General features: G+C 36.1%; 1 pseudogene; it reads left to right on the plus strand.

The window, feature by feature from the left end:
- The first annotated feature begins 1163 nt into the window (after positions 1–1163).
- Positions 1164–2439, plus strand: LOC109696957 (vasculin-like protein 1 pseudogene; annotated as a pseudogene).
- Positions 2440–9490: the final 7051 nt, after the last annotated feature.

Raw genomic sequence — 9490 nt, forward strand, 5'->3', positions numbered from 1 at the left:
TTATGGTTACAAAAAGGTTAACTCTGCTGGCCACAGAAGCCAGAGGCCTGTCCTGAGATGTCTTGTCTTTGACTATAGTCCCACTGTGGCAGATTCAAGTGGATAGGTTCCAGTGACCTTTGTAATGACTGAGTGACAATGGAGATGGACCCAAAATATTAAGTGACTTCTCTACCAAAGCAGGAGAAGGTTCTTCATGTCACTTTCCAAAAGCTTGATTCAGTTTTGGGGAAGGAGAAAGAACAAGTGAAATATAGAAAACTAAAGAGAAGGAAAACTCATTTGGGAATTGCTTTTCTCCTTGACTCCCTGACCACCTTTCTTTTTGCTTTAATTTTGCTCTGAATTTGTAAATAGTGAAGTCCAAAGAAACAGGATGTACATTTATGAGAGCATTGTACCAAGAAATTTGCTTTGACACCTACTACTGTGGGAAAAGTGTACTAAGTTCTTGTGTGATTCTTTTTCTCAAACAAGATTTCTTGTCCTTAGACTTTGAAAGTTAAAGCAAATATAAATGCACACCTACACACCATTTTTAGGAGTAGTGTAAAAATGACAAGATTTTTGTTTTTTTAAGGTTTTGTTGTGTGGTTGTGCTACTGGAATTGGCTGCTCAGAATATCTTTCATGGTGCTTTAATATTATATTATATTTTTGATCTATTGCTTTGATGACATTACTTGCCCACGCAAGAGGCCACCTGTCCTTTTAGTTATGACCTTGTTATAAACTTGTTTGCACTCACTGTGCAAATGTCCATGTGTTACATATTTAAGTATCATCATGATGACATTAATCAAGGAAGTTTAATGAGGTGAACATAGACATAGCTCCTTCCCCTCACCCCTTTTTAAATGTTGCAAATAGTTTTTATTTCCCCGATTCCCTTCTGGAAACAAGTCAGGAACTAGGTCCTTTAGGATGAACAATTGAGGTGACAAAGAGAGTGAGGCACACAGAGCTGGGCTTCTTTGTGCTTCATCACAAGACATGCTGCTGGGCAGGTTACTTAAGCACCCTTTAACAAGAAAACTTCCTCATGGAAGATCCACCTAGAAGATTCAAGGAGTTAGGGAAACAGGGCTGAAGAGGTAACACTGTAGGATCCTGGCCATGAGGCTTGCACCTCACCTTGATGTTATAAAAGACACTGGACCTAAATGGCACATTACTTTGTTCCTGCTTGGCTTAATTTGCCAACACCACAGTCAGCAAAGTCACTTATGGCCACCTTTAAAAAATACAGACAGCACCTATCCATAGTACAAGGTAGATATGAAATAATCCATTGTCCTTTGCTGGCTATTTTTGACAATGGATCTCTACAGACTACAGCAGATTCCTGGCACCAGTCCTCCCTGCTCTACCCATGACTATGTAGACTCTGATGTCACTAATGGAGCATGCGCTGGAATCACAGGGGAATCTGGTTGGCATGGACCTTCCCGCTACCATGATGACATGAGCCAATATAGCAGGAAGTAGCCTAGGAAACCATTGATACTGTACCGACTGCTCCCATTCACAGAAATGCATTTTTGTAAAAACCACCTAAGAGATTAAGGAAGAAAAGGGAGAAGACAAGTTGGAAATGTTGCAGTTTGGTGAAGAGTTCCCTTCTTTGATTCCAGATGCTAGCAAACAGAATCAGCCATGTGAACCTATTGGGTCCTTCTAGAATGTGGGAAAACCCACCTAGTACCAAGCAACCCTCTAAGATGCTAATAATCAAAAATTTTCCAAAAAGGCTTCCTTCTCTGCTGCATTCACTTCACCAGGATCTCACCATGCAAATGGAAACAAAGCATCAACACTGGTTCCTAAGCCTATACCACCTCCTTCCAAGACCAATGCATGAAAGCTAACTGAATTGAACATAAATCAGAATCCCTTTCCTTTAACTGGAGGTCTGCTTTTACCAATTCAATCTCTGTACTGGCTGGTATCTCTCAAAGGGAGTGTCTCCAGCACTATGCCTCTAATTGAGATCAGCATCTCTCATCTGAACAAGATGACCTCTTGAACCATCAACAGAAAGAAGGAGTTCCTGAAGACTGAGGGATGACAAGAATGCAGACTTCTCAGAGAACAGAGACTGATGAGCTGGAGGATTTGGAGGCTCATCCAAAGCAAAGAAAAATGGGAAGGAGGGTTATCTTCAGGAATGTCTTTCTCTCCCCATTGTGGAAGAAAAGGAGGTCCTCTCACACTCTCTGAAAGCAGAGCACAGGTTATTAACAGCAATAGAGGATGAGCTCAAACTGCTGCACATGAAGACAGAACAACTGAGAAGAAATGGCTTTGGAAAGAATGCCTTCTTGAATTCTTGGTAGAATCTCTTGTAAAGCAGAGTTTGAGGACTCAGACATGGAAATGTGTATAGCAGTGAAACATAAGAGAATGCCTGGAAGTAGACAAATAAATGTTCATAGTTGATCTAACTCAGGAAATGCAGCTTGGGGAATATACAAAAGAAATCATTCTTTTCTTTTTCCTTTTTCTTATGTTTGTTGACTATTTTGTGCACAAGGGAAATAATCATATTCCAAGGAGAGAGCAATTGGTTTGCTTAGCTTTTGTTGTTCTTCCTTGTTATCTGATTACTAGAGAGAAGTTTGTATAGTGGATAAGATTTTAAAAGACACATGCACAGTATATGTGGGCGATGCACACGTGGGAGCTGGCAGGGCAGAGATTTAGAACTGAAGGAATGCTGATTTGCAGCACCAGCTTCTACTCTCAGCCCTTGGGCACTTACCCCTGTGCTGAAGCAGTCATTGCCAATGGAAAAGGGACTATTGAAGTTATAGTAATGTTAAATCGATGCTAATAACTTGGGTATTTTATTTTATTTTAGGCTGCTCAGGTAACATTAGCTCTTAACCATGTGTGGTTTTCTTTTTTGTGTTCCTTTTTCCTTTTCAAGTAGAGCTGTAAAATATTTGGTTATTTGAAATGTTGTGTTATTCTTGCAACCTTGATTTTCAAGGTGGTTTGTGAAATATAATTTTTTTAAGTTTTCAAAGGTTAAGATCATTTGATAACAATTTATAGATTCAAATGATAGTTATCACAAGTCTTGAGAGGGAAACTACTGCATAAAGTAACTAACTTGGAATCAATATTTTGTATTAAAAAAGACTAGTAATCTTGCCTAGAGATTTTCTATGGTGAAATTATACAAATATTTTTCTTTAATAATTTAAGTCATTTCTCTACAATTTAATGAAAACTTGTATTATAGTACTTCATGCATTAAAGAAAAGTATGAGAAAGAAAAGGGGGAAAAAACATGTGCAGCTTGACCACCCAGAGATTATCAGACATCACATTTTGGTTATCAACCTTTAAACTGGTACTTGTCTCTCTAGCACACACACACACACACACACACATTATTTATTTTTCCATTCAAACATATGCTGGAGTTTATTTTCCTTTGGGGATGAGCATTAAACTGATTCCACTCTTATAATATTAATGCACACGTTAAAATCTGATTGGTAACAACCTCTCTTTATTTCCTTTATTTATTCTGGCTACTTTTCATGCATTTATTATTCCATGAAAAAATTTAAGAATTTTTTCCAAATTACATAAAAATATACCAAGGAGATTACATTTGTAATTGGCTTAATTACACATTAATTTGCAAGGGCAATTACTTTATATATTTACAATATTTTATTCTCATCAAGAAATGTATAATGTCCCTTTAGTCCACTCTTATCTTACGGTGCTCAGTAAAATTTTGTAATTATCGTCTTCGCATAACCTCTGCCACCTGCTAGAGTGGTCTCCCAGTGTGATTCCCAGTGATTGATGAGGCTGAGATTTGTCCCCACCATCGTCATATAGACAGCCCTCCCCTTCAGATCCAGCTATGGTGTGTTCAAGAGGCATTTATGTCAATGCAAATTTCATTTACCTGTGAGAAGTAGAGATAGAGCTCCTGGAAAAAAAAGCCTCTAGACAGGGAGCTTTCCGACTTTGCCAAATTGCTTTTCTTGGCGCTTGGTCTGGCAGCAGGATTTTAGCTAGGACTATGTCTTCCACTCAAAAGAGTTCATCTCCCTTTAGTGGGAGCTCTCAGCAGTGGTGCATCTGCTTTCAAGTCAACTGTATTTCAACAGCTGCTGATTCTAAATGCTGTTAGTGAAGGTTTTATTGTGCACAAATATGCAACACAAACTACTGGTCAAGTTTCCACCAGTAGGAAATCAGAGAGGCTGATGGCACATTTAGAGTTTGGAACCTGGTTGCCTGCACCAAATACAGATCTGTCATTTATCATGGAGATTTTACGTGAGTACCATAGTTCTGTGTGCCTCCATTTTAATACTAATAGATGAGAAATGCTGCCTTCCAAGGCTTTGCTCCAACCTTCACCTCTTTTCCAGAAGATTTCAGAAGCAATTCCTACTCCCAGTCATCTGTTTTATTTTTCAGGTCTCAGAGTGTCTCTGTACACTTGGGTTCCCATCAAATATGATCTCATTTTCATCTTCCTTATAGGTATGGGCTCTGTCTCCCTGATTAAGTAGTATTTCCTTGGAAACAACAACTCTACTTTTTCTTCTCTTACATTTACTAGCTCAGCTCTTGTACATAAATGATATAAATAAGTATTTACTTGATCAATTGAGTTCTTCCATTTCCTTTTCCATGTAACTAATTATTCAGACTGTTGTTAGTTTACTGCTTTCCACAAAGACAGTTAGCTGGTCCCATATGAATGGAACAAAAAAAGCAGTTTTATTTGCAATTACTAAAATATTCTATAATTTTCAGATAATTTTACACTTATTTCTTTTAAATAGTGTGCTTAATTTTCTTACTGGGCCAAAGTGCAGCATCAAAATGCCCAGTGAATGTTAACAGAAGCCAGCTGCTTTTACTTTTAAAAAAATAGTGCTAGGGTTTGAACTCAGAGCCTTGGACTAGTTGGGCAGGTTTTCAACCCTGGAGCCATGAATCCATCCCTTTATTGCTTTAGTCATTTTTCAATAGTATATTACAATTTTGCTCAGACCACAATCCTCCAACTTAATCTTCTCACATATCTTGGATTTTAGACATGCACCAACACCCCAACTTGTTGGTTGAGATGGGGTCTTGATAGTTTTTGGCCAGGCTGGCCTCAAATCATGATCATCCTCATCCCCCACTCCCCCCTGCCCCAAGTAACTGGGATTACAGGCATGAACCACCACATGCGGGTGCTTTTCCTTTTTTAAAAAAATACCTTTATTGAGATACAAGTAACATATGGCAACATACTATATACTTAAAATTATTTAATTTAGTGGTTTTAGTATATTCATAGACTTTTTAAATCATCATAATAAACAAATATTAGAAGATTTTATCACTTCAAAAAAGAAAATTGTTTATCCATAATAAAGTATGTAGTCTTTAGTAGATGAATTCTTTCACTTATTATAAAGATTTATCTATGTGGTAGCATGCTTCAATACTCCTTATGGCTGAATGGTATTCCACTGTGTGGATATGCTATGTTGTGTTTCTCTGTTCATCACTTCAATTGATATTTGGTATTGTTTTCTATGGAGGCTATTGAGAATAATATTGATATGACGACCTGTGTATAGGTTCTTCTCTGGATTTTCCTCTGGTGTAAATATATACACTCAGGGATAGAATTGCTGGATCATATGATATCTCTACATTTAATATTTTGAGAAATTACCAGGCTGTATTGCAAAGCAGCTGAGCTATTTTACATCCACATCAGCAATGTACAAAGGAGTCTTGCTAGCACACATTTTTGTCTATTTTTTCAACTATTGTTATCATTATCCAGGAAAGTATGGAGTGGTTTTTGCACTGTGGTTTAAAAATTAAATTCTCAAATGACTGCTGATGTTGAGCATCTTTTCATTCATGTAATTGGCTGTTAGCCTTTTTAGAGAAAGCTTGTGTCACTATTTTGTCCATATTTAGTTGAGTTGTCTTTTTACAGTTTGCTTGTAAGAATTATTTATGCATTTTGTACACCAGTCCCTTATTTTATATATAAATATAAATATATATGACTTACAATGAAAGTTTCATATAAAATGCCTACATTCTCCCTGGGAAGACATTCATTTTGTTAAGATTGAACCCACTGATTATGTGGTTGGGCTGTAACAGGGCATCCAAAATATTAAACTATATTATTATCCCCATGCCAATTTTTTCTTGGTGGAACTGAGGTTTTGCACACAGGGTTTCATACTTGCAAAGCAAGTGCTCTACAGCTTAAGCCACACCTCCAGTCCCTTTTACTCTGGAATGATCCATTTTACTATTTGCCTAGGCTGACTTCAAATCACAATCCTCTTGATCACAGCTTCCCAAATAGCTAGAATTATAGGCGTCAGCCACTGGTGCCCAACCTCTATTCAAATTTGTGAATTAACTTATCAATTTCTACAAGAAACCATCTAGAATACTGAGAGTCTTCATGTTCAATGAGTAGATCAAGCTAGGGGATGTTTACATATTACCATTAAGTCTTCCAACCTATGAACATAGGATATCTTTCTGTTCATTTAGTACTTAAAGCTCTACCAACTTCCGATTTTCAATGTAAATTTTTCACTGATTTTGTTACATTTAACTCTAAGTATTTTATTATTTTTTGATGTTTTTACAAATGAAATTGTTTCTTAGCTTCATTTTGTGGTTTTTTTATTGTCAGTGTGTAGAAATATAATTGATTTTTATATTGACCTTAAACCTTGAAAATTTGCCTATCTAATATATTATTTTAGTCATATTTGGGGGGATGAAGATTCCTTAGGATTTTCTACATACAAGGACCCTATTCTATAGCTTGGAATAATCTTCCTTGATTATTTAACTTTGTTTGGTGCAATTTTTGCTTTAATGGTATTTTCTAAATTATTACTATGGTAATAATAATGTTTGAAGCATGGTTTAGTCATGGACTATAGCCTGTCCCTCTTAAGGAAGGATTCCATGTTGGAAAGAAGGTGGTAAATAGATATTTATAGGACAGAAGATCAGACTAAGTAAGCCAGAGATACAATGACCACCAAATAAGCCACTTTTTCTCACATTACCACCACCACTATGCAGGTAATGCATAAGTGGGTCCCATGAGTAATGTCAATACAAAGAAGTTAGAGCAGAAATTTCATTAGAAGCTGGTGGCAGGTGATCCTCTATTGTCTCCTCCCTTGACCAAAGAGACTGTGTGTTCAGATTTTACCAGTTATACTAGGATATTATGTGTTCCCTAGCATCACAAGGCCTTTTCTGACTGAAACATGCAAGACTGGTCACCCCAAACCAATATAAGAAAGGCAGGAATAAATATTTTTATTACATTATAATTTTAGCTCTAGTGCAAGATTTTTTGAAAACTTATACAAGATCTTTGGATGCCTTTTAGAAAGGGATTCATTGAAACATTTGCTTTAGTCTAGATAATCTATTTTATGTAGATATTTTAATTATCCACCTACAACTAGGATTCTAGCATAGGAAATTGACCAAAAATGTTCTTAAATAATAAAAACTGCAATCATTTGTGTAGCATTTAATACATTATAGGCTTTTTTCTAATCAATTTTACCTATAATAACTTATTTAATCTTCAAAACCTTATAAGTAGTTATTAAGCACATACTCACTATCCAGATGAGAAATCTCAGGTATGGAGAATCACAATAACTCCACAGCTCAAGAGTGGTGGACTTGACACAAAGCCCAGATCCCTATTTTAACCACCATGCCTTCCTGCCTCCAATCAATTCGGAGGCTCAGCTAATTGTTCATAAAGCTCTTAAACCTTTGATATATAGGCTAAAGAGCCAAATTTACAAATAAAATTTAACAAACAATAGTGTTTTTGTCGTTGCTTTTTGTAAACCATACAAAGCATATTTTTAAAGAAGAAAGGTCCTCCTATACTTAAGGTGTGATTTCATTTACAGTCAATCCACTCCTCAGTTTGGAAATCCAGGTCTACCTGCACACCTGTGTGGAACATAGAGCTCGCATTTGTCACTGGGGTTCAGTTGGCTATGATCAAATTGGGTAAGAATGAAAAGTCATGTCCTTGGATATCTCCTTTTATTATACCAAGAGTAAATGTGCAAGGAAGATAACTTACTATAATAACTGAACATTTTTATTTTATATTTGCATAATTCAGTTGTTTTTGTGATCAATACTTAAGTCTAAAAAATTACATTTTGAAGACATTATTTAATTTACTACATCAATTCATGTATTAGTATTTATGTGATACACTGGATTATTTTTCCATGCTTTTGGCATATGCATCCAAACAAGTTAGAAGAATATACCTTGAGGAAAACTTCTGAGAGTGACTTAAGCTGTAAAAATTCTTACAGATAAGACTGAGATTCCCCTCAATACGTACAGTTCAAGGGCTTATTTCTAAAGTCTATCAATCAAGTCAAGATGGAACTATGTTTGGTTTGGAGACACAGGAACTAAATGTACAAAATACCTCCATTCTCTTTTCAAATATAATAATAAAGTTTGAACATAGTAACTGTAAAAACCACAAACCTTTTGAAGAAAGAAGAGGAGAAAATGCATAGTAATGTAGTTTGTCTAGTTTATTGAGAAATTGGGGATGTCATACTGTGAGAAGCAGCAATGTTGAGCAAACTTTTCATTTCTTCCTTTCTGTCCACATGTGCAGTGTACATCCTTTGCTTGTTCTGCACCCCCTCAGCTAATGTTAATAGCCTCCATGCCATGAGAGTGGAAAATGCCCAGAACTGGTCCCCAACCACACTATATGGAATGAGAAAAAATTATTTCATTTTTTTCTCTGGACCTTGAGTCTGTCTTTATCTTCCTGGTTCTTATCTGAAGTAGACATTTGAGGACTGTATCCTCTTTGAGGCTACTGGGAAAATCTCAACTCATTTTCTTAATGTAAAATGTTGGGAGCCTAAGTGACTACCTTAGATATCCTCAAGAGTTTTGGTCTATGATATGATACCTTTCAACACCTAATGGTCTTATTGTATTTGATTCTAATAAGTTCACATGGAACAACAGTCTTTCCAAAGTAAGTTTTACATTCACTATATTTCTTTGTTTTCTTGCAAATTTAATCTCTGCTATTTTAAATGGAATCTTTCAAGGTTGTGGGCTTTTCTGGACACCAGTCAATTTTTTTTTGCTTTACTCATTTTATTCAGGGGAAAGTATTTACTGGTTCCAAACCCTTAGTTTGATTTTTTTTCCTTGAAGCAATTAAGTATATTTAAAGATCTTACTGGGTTTTTTATTTGAAATGTGTCTCACTACATGTCTTGGGCTGGCATTGGACTAGCTATCTTCCTGCTCAGTCTCTTAAATACTGGGATTACAGGCATCACCCCATTGAACCCACCATTACTGAATTTCTAATTCCTCAATTTAATTTTTTTATCATTGAAGATCCAAAAGTTGTGACTGTTTCAATTTTGGC

Source organism: Castor canadensis, chromosome 2, assembly GCF_047511655.1.
Source record: "Castor canadensis chromosome 2, mCasCan1.hap1v2, whole genome shotgun sequence".
NCBI classification, from domain to species: Eukaryota; Metazoa; Chordata; class Mammalia; order Rodentia; family Castoridae; genus Castor; species Castor canadensis.